The sequence below is a fragment of the Pseudorasbora parva genome, chromosome 20 (assembly GCF_024679245.1).
Source record: "Pseudorasbora parva isolate DD20220531a chromosome 20, ASM2467924v1, whole genome shotgun sequence".
NCBI classification, from domain to species: Eukaryota; Metazoa; Chordata; class Actinopteri; order Cypriniformes; family Gobionidae; genus Pseudorasbora; species Pseudorasbora parva.
This window is the reverse complement of record NC_090191.1, coordinates 10,883,522-10,899,053: the sequence shown is the minus strand read 5'-3', so window position 1 is coordinate 10,899,053 and position 15,532 is coordinate 10,883,522. Positions and strand designations below refer to the sequence as shown.

The 15,532-nt window shown below is 36.6% G+C and overlaps 1 long non-coding RNA gene across 1 annotated transcript; it reads right to left on the bottom strand.

Annotated features, from left to right (window-relative positions):
- Positions 1-8,479: 8,479 nt before the first annotated feature.
- LOC137049446 (uncharacterized) lies at positions 8,480-12,690 on the bottom strand. The gene is made up of 3 exons (XR_010899606.1): positions 12,363-12,690; positions 10,181-10,235; positions 8,480-8,776 (listed from the first exon to the last, which is right to left on the bottom strand). It is a non-coding gene; the product is annotated as an uncharacterized lncRNA (long non-coding RNA).
- Positions 12,691-15,532: the final 2,842 nt, after the last annotated feature.

The following is a 15,532-nucleotide window of genomic DNA, read 5'->3' as shown; positions in this document are numbered from 1 at the left end:
TTACTAGTGGTGAAGTTCCATTAAAGTGTTATTTATTCATCTTCCTCGTCCTTCTTCATCTTCTTCTGCGTGCACTCTCATCACCACTAGGGTCTGACACACAGACTGCATTGGTAATATAAAAAAAAATTCCACTCAGAAAAGTTTGTAAAAATATTCCGAGTGGGAAAAAAATATATATTACCAATGCAGTACTTATTCATTTCAAAAATGTATGGTTGAATCATTTATTATCTGTGTGTTTACAATATTGATTTCCATTTGACATTTTAACCATCATTTCTGCTGTAAAACCTTTTTAATCATATTAGGTCAAGTGAGATTCTGGCTCTTTCTCTGTGTAAATTTTATATTCTAATCGTTAAACACATCAGACACACTTTTGACATAATTCTAATGGCATTTGTGTTATTCAGGCTGAGAGGCAGTTGTGCTCTAATAATGATATTAGCACACACAACAAACATATTGAATACCATCTTAGATTTACCTTATTGTATTTATTTGAGTCCGACTGTTGGTTGTTGCAAGTTAGGAATTCCAGTGAGGAAAAAAATTAACATCTATTCTTAGAACAAACATAAAACACAACAGAAAGACCACATTTAAAGTCATATACATGAGCATGTTTAAACTAAAGGGTTTATACTTTAATTTGATACATTACATTTTGAAATATTTTGCTCACTTTATGACTTAAAACAATCCAGAAAAATCTGAAAAATATTTGTTGTAAAATGCTGAACTTAATTATAATTTATTATTAATTCAGTGTTTAAAGAGGTCTGTTTATCAGGCATTTGAAGACACATGTGAAAGGAGAATGAAATTATTCATCAGTATTCCTAAGTTAAATATATTAAACATTGGCTGTCTTGTCAGTTTACACATGCATTTTAGTCTAAAAATAAACATTTTGCTCAGTAAATCCAAAAAGAGTACACCAGATTGCACAGCAGGACATAGCCAGTAGTAAAAGCTTGCCACCACAACGTATTTGTCTATTAAGCTTACATTTAAAGCAATGTTTTTTTTATTGATCACCAATGTAATTTAACACTTCTAATGTACAGAAGTACAATTTGTTATTTATGTAACTAGTCACATAGGGTAATTGAGCCTTTAACAAAAAAAGTCAGTTCATTGGTTTAATGCCTTTGATTGATTCATAAGTAGAGTAAGTTACACATATAAAAAATGCAATGCCATTTCCTTTGCATCAATAATAAATATTGTATATTATTAATATATTAATAATTGCATCAATAATTTTTTTTTTATTATTTTGAAGGTTTGCATTATGTCCCTTATTTTAAGGATAAAGAAAGTTAAACATTAGATTAAAACATAAGATATCAACATACCACGGAGCGCACCAGGGAACATATCACGGAGCACACCAGGGAACATACCACGGAGCGCACCAGGGAACATACCACGGAGCGCACCAGGGAACATACCACGGAGCGCACCAGGGAACATACCACAGAGCACACCAGGGAACATACCACGGAGCGCACCAGGGAACATACCACGGAGCGCACCAGGGAACATACCACGGAGCACACCAGGGAACATACCACGGAGCGCACCAGGAAACATACCACGGAGCGCACCAGGGAACATACCACGGAGCGCACCAGGAAACATACCACGGAGCGCACCAGGGAACAGAGCGCACCAGGAAACATACAACAGAGCGCACCAGTTATTTTAAAGTAAAGTATTGAAAAGTATATTCAGCAGAATTTAAATTTAAATGCAATGAAAGGGTCATAAAACATTACATTTAAATGAAAAGAAATCTGGATATTTTCTTTCTTGATTTTTGGAAGACATTATTCTTTTAGGTTGAACTTTACTGTTAATTTTATTTGTTTACAGTTTTTAAGAGATACAGTGAGGGAAATAAGTTTTTGAACACCCTGCTATTTTGTAAGTTCTCCAAACACGTTTAGTGGAATTATGACCAAAAAGTTCTATTTTGGTCTCATCTGACCACATGACTTTCTCCCATGACTCCTCTGGATCATCCAAATGATCATTGGCAAACTTAAGAAGGCCCTGGTCATGTGCTGGTTTAAGCAGGGGAACCTTCCGTGCCATGCATGATTTCAAACCATGACGTCTTATGCCTGGTTCAGACTACACGATGTTATTGTCTGTTACGATAGTCACTGTGTCAGATTACGCAATTTTGACTCCTAAAAATCGTGTGGTGTCCTGGACAAGAAACATGTCAGACTACACGTTGCTTCGCGACCAATCATTGCTTGTTGTCACGACGCGCGTGATGTCATCACCTTCCAGAAACAAGAGTGTAAACAAACAATGTCTGAAGCAGCGTGTTTTGTACTGGCTGTTGTATGTTTAGAAAAGCGGGGAAAAAAAGAAAGAAAACCCGACCATGGACACGTTCCTGGCTTGCTGGAAGAGGACAGTATGGGCTGTCAATCCTCCAAAGAGACCTTGAGGTAAAATATTGTTCTTTTTATATTAAATACTTTGTTATTAGCCAGTAGTAAAAGCTTGCCACCACAACGTATTTGTCTATTAAGCTTACATTTAAAGCAATGTTTTTTTTATTGATCACCAATGTAATTTAACACTTCTAATGTACAGAAGTACAATTTGTTATTTATGTAACTAGTCACATAGGGTAATTGAGCCTTTAACAAAAAAAGTCAGTTCATTGGTTTAATGCCTTTGATTGATTCATAAGTAGAGTAAGTTACACATATAAAAAATGCAATGCCATTTCCTTTGCATCAATAATAAATATTGTATATTATTAATATATTAATAATTGCATCAATAATTTTTTTTTTATTATTTTGAAGGTTTGCATTATGTCCCTTATTTTAAGGATAAAGAAAGTTAAACATTAGATTAAAACATAAGATATCAACTTTCCAACAATTTTTTTTCCTTCTATTTACACTATAGGACAGTGACAGAAAGGGTTTTAGTGATCTGCTCACCTGCTGGATCTGTTTCCTGGCAGGAAAATATGATTTAAACATACTGATACCAACTGCACTGCACAAAATGTATTAGTTTTTGTGTCATGTTTACAGTCCAAATATTTAGAACAATGTTAAACTTTTAGATATTTCAATGTTAATATTTTAGATATAAGTATATGTGTAAAAAAAAAAAAAAAAATAGCAGAATGTGTAATGGTCAAAAGTATGATTTGTTTATTAAAAACACAAGATTAATTTTCTTTATTAACAACTTTTATTGACATTAAATAATTATTTTCATTACTCTTTACAAAAATCTTCAATTTTTAATTTATTTTTTAAATATGCAAATATTGCAGAACAACATAAACATCGACCGCTGATAAGGTGACAACAACAAAAAAAAAAACGGCAAAACCAACAATGGTGCTGCAGTCTAGATCCATAAAACAACAACAAAACAACACAGATCAAGACTTGACCTTACATCCTGTCTCTTTCCTGGTCATATGCCTCTTCTACTGCCCTGAGATAGCTCACTGGAGCGTGACGTTGCGTCCCGATGTCCATTGTCGTTTACGAATCCCTACGACACCTTGCGTCAAACGGATCGTGCCAAATTCGGGCTAATATCGTGTAGTCTGAACCAGGCATTAGTGTATTACCAACAGTAACCTTGGAAACGGTTGTCCCAGCTATTTTCAGGTCATTGACCAGCTCCTTCCGTGTAGTTCTGGGCTGATTTTTCATCTTTCTTAGGATCATGGACACCACATGATTGACATTTGCCTTTGGCCTTGGCCATGTTAGTAGTTGGATTCTTACTGATTGTATGGGGTGCACAGGTGTCTTTATGCAACTAATGACCTCAAACAGGTGCATCTAATTTAGGATAATAAATAGAGTGGAGGTGGACATTTTAAAGGCAAACTAACAGGTCTTTGTGGGGCAGAATTCTAGTTGATAGACAGGTGTTCAAATACTTATTTGCAGCTGTATCATACACATAAATAGTTAAAAATCATACATTGTGATTTCTGGATTTTTTTTTTTTTTTAGATTATGTCTCTCACAGTGGACATGCACATACGATGACAATTTCAGACGCCTCCATGATTTCTAAGTGGGAGAACTTGCAAAATAGCAGGGTGTTCAAATACTTATTTTCTTCACTGTATACATGAACCTCAACTCCAGTCCGACCGGCTCAGAAATCTTTTCAGCTGATATGTTCGTCAGACTGCAAACATCTTTAAGATTAATTGTTTTACAGATGAGTTTTAAGTGTATGGAAAAACCGTTGTGGTGTTTTTTTCCCAGAAAATCCTCGTAGAGCACACCACAGAGCTCAAGGGTTGCAGAGTAAACACACCAACGGTAATCAAAAACAAAAATGTCGTGGTTTAATTTAAACAGTAAACCTAGTTGTCGCTAATGACTAGTGGCTTTTGAGTGGCTCTATCTTAATATATTTATTAACTTTTGTTTTTAAAAGTTGTCTCCTTTCAAACGTAACCTACTTAAAGGGGTCAAATAATGGTACATGCTCTTTTTACAAGCTGATTGTATGGAAATGTGTGTTGGCAGTGCCTGTACACAACCATCCTATAATGATAAAAAATCCATCGAGAGTTTAAAAAAAAAAAAATATCCTTATATGTTTTCACCTGTCTGAAATTGAGCTGTTCGATGTGTGACGTCACACGATCAGACACCCCTCCCACGACTGTTGATTGCCAAGCAGTGTTTCATCTCAGACCCGCCCTGAGTGAGCTCAAGCTGTCGTCATTACCATAGACATCATATAGGTTTCACATCTATATGTCTATGGTCGTTTCAGTCCACCATTGTATAAGTAGAGACGCTGGGCAATTGTAGTGTTCTGTTCTTGGGTGTAATAACCCTCAACGAACACAGCAGTCATTCTGATGTTCCTAAATCTGAACATTTAATTCAGCTGCTCCTGAATAAAGTTCTGTACCAGCTCTTTGTGTTTATGCTGTCCCTCCACAAGAAGTTGAAACGCTTCCCTATGAACTGCAGCTAAAGTTTAGAGGGCATCCTTAAATTACAGCATGCTTTCTATGTATGATATTTAAAATATAATTCATAATCCCACGTTTATAATGAACAACACGTTATGGTTATTGTGTTACCATTTCGTACCAAACTGTGTACGCTGGTTTTAAAGTTGGATGTGGTAAGTTAACACTAAGCTTAATTATGTAGATGGGGTGTCTGTTACTGTGTAAAAATAAATCGTGTTGTAACAGTTATTACAATGCATAGATAACGTTACGCATCACTGACAAATCGACATTAACAGAAAAAAAGTTATTGGCATTAGGTGTAACATCAATCTGTCAATGAACTAACATATAACTTACATCAGTAAACACACAGCATTCACGCTAACCTTACCCTGCCAGTAATGTATGTTAAAGATAGACCTACGTGACATAAAAATAACCAAACATTTAGAAACGTTCTTTTTGGCCTTAAATGTCGAATTACGTTGGAGCTGTGATCTTGTCCCGGTCCGACTCCGGTTAAAATTGATAGAGTTGAATCTTTTTCACGGTCTATGATCTGTCCTCTCAGAGACTCGTTGCCTCTGTTGTCACGGGCAATACTCCTCGCACTGCCCCACATAACAGAGGGGCGGGGTCATTTGTCATTTAAAGCTGTATGCACTAGAATGGCTTGGTGAAAACAGCTGTTTTTGACCAGGTAAAATTAGTTTTTTTCTTACAATACTAATAAGATTTTTTAATTAAAGTATATTACAAAGATTTCATTTAGAAACGAAAGAATCATATTAACTTGTATAAAATGGCATTACATGACCCCAAGGTTTTAATGGAAAATTAAAACTGAACTAAAAGAACAGATCGGGTGATGCTCCAGACCTTACCGGGGATGCCTGTACCCAGCAAACATGCTCCTTTGGGGCCCACATGGGGCCACTGCGGGCAGCCCACTGTGGGCCCAGATACCGGCGTGAAATGCGGGGCACGTGTGGGGCCCACATTGTGGGGCCCATGTGGGGCCCCAGTGGGGCAGCCCAAAGTGTGGGTTGACTGTGGGCTGGCCCATATGGGGCCATTACGGGCAGCCCACTTTGGGCCCCACATGGGCATGAAATGCGGGGCACGTGTGGGGCCCACATTGTGGGGCCCCAGTGGGGCAGCCCAAAGTGTGGGTTGACTGTGGGCTGGCCCATATGGAGCCATCACGGGCAGCCCACTGTGGGCCCCACATGGGCGCGAAATGCGAGGCACTTGTGGGGCCCATGTTGGCCCCAGTGGGACAGCCCAAAGTGTGGGCTGGCCTATGTGGGCCCACAGTGAGCTGACTGTGGGCTACCCTGCAAACAAGCTTGCACTGGTCCTTTAAGGGCCCACTTAGGGCTAGCCTAAGGGCCCCCAGGAGGCTGCCCGTGCAGGGCCCCAGAGAATTTGCTTATTGGCAAAACGTTGGCCCCTTAGCACTGGCCCTGCGCGGGCAGCCCTCACTTAGCCCCCAGAAAGCCCTCACTAGGCCCGCACTATTAAGCGCTGGTCCTGCGCGGGCAGCCCTCACTTAGCCCCACAGGAAGCCCTCACTAGGCCCACACAGGGCTGGCACTATATTAGCTACAACAATAAAACTGTTTCACTATATATACTTATATTATACACCTGAAATGGATGCATAAACCATATTACTAATGTCTGTATTGTCAAAAATGTACAGTAGTCAAAGGGATTTCAAATCAATGGATTTATTAAATACAAAAATAGCTCATAAAATCATTAGAAAAAGTTCAATTCATGTCAATACAGCAAATGTAACACTCTGACAGGGAACGTTATATACAAATATAAAAATAATACAAATAAACAACAACAAAATTATGTGTTGTTTATGTATTGTGTCTTTGATCTCAGCTGAAAATGTGCTTTTCAAACTTGCCATGGACCCCCAAATATGAACATACTCGTGCGAGGGACCCCCATCCTGAGTGTTAAGACATCTTTCTTTTACAACGTAACACCCCATTAATACACTAAAAATTTACTATTACTATTATATATCTAACATTAGTTTATATCAAGTTACTTTATTATTATGATTCAACTCATTATAAGAATATACTGTTAATTGCATAATTTATTTGTATATTTAAGTCCAATTTTTATTCATTTACATTCATCATTAATTTAATAGAATAATAATAAAAGTAATCATGTATTTTTATCAAATTTATTTATTCAATTTAATGTTTTTAATTAAATTTAATTAAACTTGCAGGTTTTTTAAGCTAATTTATTTATTAATTGTATTATTATTATTTTAATATTCAGATTTACTTTAGGTTTTCCACATATTTAATTTCATTTATTTGTTTTATTTACAGTCAGCCATTTATGTATTTTATTATTTTAATATTCACAGAGGTTTTTTTCACATATATTTTAATCTCATTTATTTACAATCATTTAATTATTTAATTATTATTACTTTAAAATATATGTGGAAAAACCTGTGAATATTAAAGTGATAATAAAATAAATTAATGATTTTAAATAAATGAGATTAATATTCACAGAGGTTTTTCTTCATATATTTTAATCTCATTTATTTACAATCATTTATTTATTTAATTATTATTACTTTAAAATATATGTGGAAAAACCTGTGAATATTAAAGTGATAATAAAATAAATTAATGATTTTAAATAAATGAGATTAATATTCACAGAGGTTTTTCTTCATATATTTTAATCTCATTTATTTACAATCATTTATTTATTTAATTATTATTACTTTAAAATATATGTGGAAAAACCTCTGTGAATATTAAATAATAATTAAATAAATGATTGTAAATAAATGAGATTAAAATATATACGTGGAAAAACTCTGTGAATATTAATCTCATTTATTTACAATCATTAATTTATTTTATTATTACTTTAATATTCACAGGTTTTTCCACATATATTTTATTCTCATTTATTTATAATTTATTTATTTTATTATTATACAATTCATAGAGGCTTTTCCACATATATTTGAATCTCATTTATTTACTTTATTTGCAATCATTTTTTTATTTAAAGGTCCCTTTCTTCGCGATTCCATCTTTCAAACTTTAGTTAGTGTGTATTGTTGCTGTTGGAGCATAAATAATACCTGTAAACTTATAAAGCTCAAAGTTCAATGCCAAGCAAGATATTTTATTTAACAGAAGTTCCCTTTCAAAGCCGACAGCGAATGGGCGGTTTGGACTACAGCAGGAAGTGCAGGGATGTAATGACATCACTAGAACCGTTTGCTGACTAACCCTCCGCTGGCCCAATCAGAACTCGCTACGTGTTTCTGAAGGAGGGACTTCATAGAACAAGGAAATCATCAGGCTGTTTTTAGGACAGAGGAAACAGCGCTGTACAGATAAGTAAATTGTGTGAAAAAAAACTGTGTTTTTTACATGCGAAACATGAACTTATGTTATATTGTACACTGCACTGTAAACATAATCAAAGCTTCAAAACACGCGAAGAACGGGACCTTTAAATCTTATTTTTTAAATGTTTTTTCTCTATACTTTTCCACGGATCACATGTCACGCCTTTGCGGCCCCCTGGGGGTCCCCGGACCCATAGTTTGAAAACTAAACTATTCATTGGCAAAGCTCACTCTTCCCCCGAGGTCTCTCGGCTAGTCAGCAGACGGTGGTGGCGCTCCTTTCGTCCACCCGCTCGGTCTCTTGAATTCCGCAGCCACACCTTGATCTCACTCTCAACTTCTGCATCAGGTGGACTTGGCTGAAAGGAGCGGGGGTACAAGAAATTTAAAAAAAAATCCCTCATTTGAACAAAATAAGGAATTCTATGTATCTTTTTAGATTAGAAAATAATAAACTTAACTTTAATATTTGTGGAGTTTTTAATATTGCATATTTTAAATGTGTTGTAATGGCATCTTTTTATGAATGAAGGCCAGTATAACTGACACCAATTTCTCTATGAAACATTAATGACGTTACATTACAGCATAAATGAAAGCTTCCCAATTTCAACATTTATTAGGTTTAAAAAATGTTTTAAAAAAATACTTGGCTTCCCTGTTAGACATATACAGAAATTTAAGTTATCAAACAGCTTTCTTAACTGCATAAATAATACATTAAATATAGATGGCTTTCCTGTAGCTCAATGAGTAGAGCATGGCGCTAACAATGCCAAGGTCATGGGTTCGGTTCCCAGGGAAAGCAAGAATTGACAAAAATGTAAAACGTGTACCTTGAATGCAATGTAAGTCGCTTTGGATAAAAGCGTCTGCCAAATGCGTAAATGTAAAATGTAAATGTAGATTAATCATATTTTTACTTTCCCGTTATTTCTTTGTTCATCAGTGTAGCTGTCCCTTTAAAATCGGCCACCGCCGAACATGATGCGGATCTAAGGCGCAGTCACGCGCATCTCATTTTCTCACGTTCATTTAAGACGTTATTTAACTATTTTAAGAATCCTACTCAACAAAACTGACATTTTGACAGCATTCCATTCCCTGTGTTTCTGTGGTTTGTTCAAGAGCGACAGAGAACTCTGAGTGCACGAGACTGGCGCAACTAACTTAGGGATCTGATGCAGACAGGACATCGACATACGATCTCCTCTGTCTTGTAGCGTGTGTGTGTGTCAGGACATCGACATAAAGCGCGTTCTTTTCTTTCGTGTGTGTGTGTGTGTGTGTGTGTGTGTGTGTGTGTCAGGACACTGACATACAGCGCGTTCTCTTCCATCTTGTCGTGTGTGTGTGTCAGGACATCGACATACAGCTTAGATGTATCATGTACATCATGTACGCAGTATGCAGCTTTGGTGAATACTACTGGTGCTCACGTTTCCATGACTCCCGCGTGCCTGCTAGTTTACGCACACACCTGACCAACTTAGGTTTTCAGTCGCCTTTAACATTAAAGTCTCATACATTTTACCTAAGTGAATTTCAACTTACTTGTCACTTACATGTCAATTTGACCTTGTTTTGTTCCCATACTGTTAGTTTGAGTTATTATGACTCATGGGTTATATAAATTTAAAAGTGTTACATTTAAAATAAGACCAGATTTATGAATATAGAAAAATAGTGGCATATGTTAAGAGGTTAAAGCACATGTAAATAATGAACATTTGTGAATTGCAGTGTCCCGGAGTATAACTTACCGAGATATATGTGGTGAAAACGTCCTTGGACAATGTTGAGAGGGAGGCGCCAGAACTAAAATTGATAGAATGCTGTATTAGATATTTCTTCAAAAGCAAATCGTGGAGACATTTTAATAGTCCACAAACAAAAATCGTGATATGTCCCAGCCAAGGTTATTATAGTTTTGCTTTTTTAAATTAGTTTTTATTTTATTATCGTTTTCAATTTTGCTACAAATTTCAGTTTAGTTTTAGTTAGTTTTACAAATGGTTTTGCTAGTTTTAGTTTAGTTTTTATTTTGCAAATACATTTCTATTTAGTTTTTATTTATTTAGTTTCAGTTTTAGTTTTAGTAATTATAGTTTAGCAGAGTTACCATAATGAAGTGCAGAGACCAAATCAAGGTTTTTAATTTCAGCAAAGTTTAATTAACAGATTAGAGTTTAATCTTACTAAACATCCTTAAGTGAAATAACTTGATAAACGAGCATTATTGTTTAAACCCAGGACGGTCTTACAAAACATGCAGTAAAGTTGGGTCTTCACCTTTGAGCAAAAAAGCTTGAGTCAAACTATGACCTATACAGGATCTATCTTAAAGAACAAAATAGATGCAAAGTAAAATATAAAAGTAAAAATTATAAATTCCAGACAAACTCACTCATAACAGATGAAATATTGTTAAACAATTAAAAGCTTATTTTAATTTCTTCAGTAGTACAATGTAGGCTAGCAGTGTCTACACACTGTTTTGCTCTGTGTGTGTGTGTGTGTGTGTGTGTGTGTGTGTGTGTGTGTGTGTGTACGTGTGTGTACGTGTGTGTACATGTTTTTCTAGCCTGGTGAGGACTTCAAACTGAATGCACACAGACTCATGGGGACTCGTGTCACCGTGGGGACCTAAATTGAGGTCCCCATGGGTACAAAAGCTTATAAATCATACATAATGAGTTCTTTTGAAAATGTAATAATGTAGAAAGTTTCCTGTGATGGGTAGATTTAGGGGCAGGGGCAGTCTAGGGGGATAGAATATATGGTTTGTATGGTATAAAAACCGTCTATATGGCAAGTCCCCACAAAGATAGCGCACCAGACATGTGTGTGCGTGTGTGTGTGTGTGTGTGTGTGTGTGTGTGTGTTTGTTGTGCTATAATTGTAAAGGGGACCAATGTCCTCACTTATCTAGTAAAATATTATGATAACTGACTAGTAAGGACATTTGACTGGTCCTCACTAGTTAAAAAGGCTTATAAATCAGCCAAAACATGTTTTTATTTAAATCTATTGTTTTGCACGTTCTTGGGATGGGTAGGTTTAGGGATAGGAATTGAGTTAGGAGATATAAAATATCATTAACCTGATATAAAATCAATGGAAGTCCATGCAATGTCCTCACTTATATAGTGAAACAAACCTGTGTGTGTGTGTGTGTCCTGGCATTCCCTACTTTGTGGGGAAATGTCTCCACACAGATAATAATATTATTAGTAGTAAATGATTATGATAACACCTTTGAGCCTGTCAATATTATGCAAACATGAAATCTCAAACGCACAGTAGCTCACTTGACGCGCATTAGCGCAATAGACACTCCCTCAACCGCCACAGTCAGATTTTCCACCACATTAAAGAGAGCTTATTAACAACGAAAACGAATATTTATTTTTGCTAATTATTATTTTATTTCAGTTAGTTTTTTAGTAAGAGTAGTTAGTTTCGTTTAGTTTTAGTTTTTTATTTATTCAGATTTTTACATTTTATTTCAGTTTACGAAAATGTTTTTTGACCAATAGTTTTAGTCTTAGTTTCAGTTTTCGTTTACGAAAATAACCTTGGTCCCAGCTTCGTATATTTCTAACTGTCTTTCTCCTCTGCACTTGCTAGGGCGTGTGCTACGAGCACAGCCATTATGATAAGTTATTTATAACGAACTTTTTCATCAGACTTGAGCAGTTTACTGTGGCAAACCGATGTATAACATACAGAATAGGGAAAACGGGTGAAAAGGACTAACCAATATTTAGCCTATTTATTTAAACTAAATCGAGTTTAAGCTAAGCAACGTTAAACAAAACATAACTAATGATCTGGATTAACAAAAACATACAAAAATACAATCCCAGACGAACACACACTGTGGAAAATAGGTAACGTTACTGTTAAATACCAAATATAATACAATTTACAATTAAAACTCACCTCAGAGTCAGGAGAAATCCGTCAGAAGAAGGCAGATCCAATTTGACCGTTGGCGGTGAGTCACTCTCACGTGCGCATGGCGCAGTGATGATTCTTCCGCAAAAAATAGTTCCAAACAAAATATGACGCAGAGCTCTGTACCGCTGAGCTTCACAAATAAATTAAAAGCCTATGATTTTATTCATTATATGCAGCATTCAAAATTAACTAGGTTGATAGATTGTTTGTTTTATATTATTATATAGCCAGCCAGATTTTTACCACCAACTGGAACTGGTAATTTAAGGCCAAACATCGATATTCAATAAAAAAAATAAAAGGCTTTTGAAAGTACGATTTGTTTTATTTTTATTTTTAAGGGATCGCGTTGTTAAAACAATGCAAATCATAGTGGGGTTTTTTTAGATCTTAAGTGCTGTAAAAAAAAAAAAAAAAAAATTGGATTCAAGAAAATAAATTAAAAATTAATCCTGAAAAAACCAAATGTATGTTACTAGGATCACAATATATGTTAAAAACAACATCTAAATTACATTTGACATTGGAAGCGACTGTAGTTCCACAAGTTGAGGTAATTAAATTATTAGGTGTTATAGTAGATTCAAAGATGACATGGGGAAGTCACATAAGTCAAGTGTTGCAGAGCATGGGTCGGAGTATGGGTATGATCAGACACTGTAGGAAATGTATTCCACAATGGTTGACCAAACAACTTGTTCAGTCATTAGTACTTTCCCAGTTGGATTATGCATCTGTTGTTTGGTCAAACACAAACGAAACTAATTTATACAGATTACAGATCGCTCAGAATAAAGCAGCACGAATAGTTCTGGGCTGCCCATACAGAACCAATGTTATGATAATGCATAATGAATTGGCCTGGTTAACTGTTAAAGGAAGACTTAAGTATTATTTACTAACATTCGTTAGAAATGTCATTACAACCAAAATTCCTGAAATAATTTATTACAAAATGAATTTTTTTATAGATACTCATAATTATGGAACACGACAAAGCATTAACACAAGAAGTTTGCTGCCTATTTGCAGAACTAATCAAATGCAGCGTACTGCTGTCTATCGAGCCATGGTTGCATGGAATGCATTGCCCGTATTTTTGTTGTTTGAAAATAATAAAAAGCTATTTCAAAAAAAGTTAAAGATTTTCCTTTTTACACAATAAGGAGCATGAGTGATGGTTTAGGATTTTATTTCTGTGATGATTATTGTTGCTATGTTAATGATAAGGATGGTGATACTAATAAGAATAGTGGTAATGGCAATGATATAATAGTAATAATAGTGAGAATGATAATGTTTACTAATAATAATAATGTTATGGTTAGAGTGTTTGATTTATTGGGTTGGTTTTGTTTTTGTTTTTTATGAGCTGTTTATGTATGTATTTGTGTATTTATTTATTTTTTTCTTATATGTATTATGTATATCAGGGTGCATAGAGCTTTCATGTCAGTGTGTGTGTGTGTGAGCGTGTGTGTGTATGTCATGTATAGATATGTGTGTACAAAATATATACTGTATGTGATGAATTTGAGGAGACCCCAGGAAGAATAGCAACTGGCATGCCAGGAGCTAATGGGGATCTTAATAAAGAAAGAAAGAAAGAAAGAAAGAAAGAAAGAAAGAAAGAAAGAAAGAAAGAAAGAAAGAAAGAAAGAAAGAGCGCAGGAGGGACTTAAAGGTTTACTTCAGCGCTGGGAAGATGAATCTGTATTTAAACTGGGTCATTAATGTAGTAGAAATGTGAAATTATTTTTGAATTTGGTGCTTTTTAGACTGAGAAAAGACTGAAAATTTATTTTATTTCACGGGATGAAAGACAACAATTCCCAGAATGCTTCGCTGCCCTATGAGGCCACTCCCAAAGCCACCGCTACCGAATCACTGGATCACTTTCCCACCACGTTCATATTCATAAAATCAGTTCAGTTAACAGACACTACAATTAAAAACTGAACGTGTCTGTTCAGTAAATGTGATTTAGCCGCTGAGAGAGTGTCACTGCACAAACGCAGCAGGAGCACGATCATTCGAATGTACTCCAGGGTTTCTACTAATACAAAGCCATATGCTAATCGGTGAAGTAACCCTGTAAGACCGTATCTGGACAATTTTAACCATTAATTAAGTCACATACCCTATATGTAGATATCAGAGAACAATTTAAAATATTGTTTCAACTCATTCTAAGGCACCTTTAAATGATTCAGTGAATGACTCATTAAGACATTGTGTTTTCATTTTTTTCTTCTTCTTTCCATATTCAAAAATGTCTTTTAGTTAAGGTTTATTAATTTTAAAATTTTATTTGGATGCCCTTTTTTATTTTGGGCACCTTCTCTCCAAATTGTCTGTGCATATCCTGTTGGAAGCTTTTTAATAAATGCACACAGCCGAATAGCTGTGTCCTGTGGTGTTTTTTCTGCAAACAAGCCCACAAAAGGGTTTTTGGGGGCCCAAAAGGGTTAACCCACACAAGGCCTGTTTGGGTTTTCTGTGGGCAGGCCCACAGTGGGTTGCCCACACTAATTCCTCGTTGGGGCCCAAATGGGCAAATCCGCTATGGGCCCCGCATGGGCTAACCCACTGGGGGCCCGTGTGGGTTTTCTGTGGGCAAGCCCACGGTGGGTTGTCCACACTAAACCCAAACGGGGCCCAAACGGGCACAGCCGCTATGGGCCCCGCATGGGCTAACCCACTGGGGGCCCGTGTGGGTTTTCTGTGGGCAAACCCACGGTGGGTTGCCCACACTAAACCCAAACGGGGCCCAAACGGGCACAGCCACTATGGGCCCCGCATGGGCTAACCCACTGGGGGCCCGTGTGGGTTTTCTGTGGGCAAGCCCACGGTGGGTTGTCCACACTAAACCCAAACGGGGCCCAAACGGGCACAGCCGCTATGGGCCCCGCATGGGCTAACCCACTGGGGGCCCGTGTGGGTTTTCTGTGGGCAAGCCCACGGTGGGTTGTCCACACTAAACCCAAACGGGGCCCAAACGGGCACAGACGCTGTGGGCCCCGCATGGGCTAACCCACTGGGGGCCCGTGTGGGTTTTCTGTGGGCAAGCCCAACAGTGGGCTTGCCCACAGTTAGCCCACATGGGGCCCCAAAGGGCTTGCCCTTGCCCACACTGTCCCACAGAAAACCCA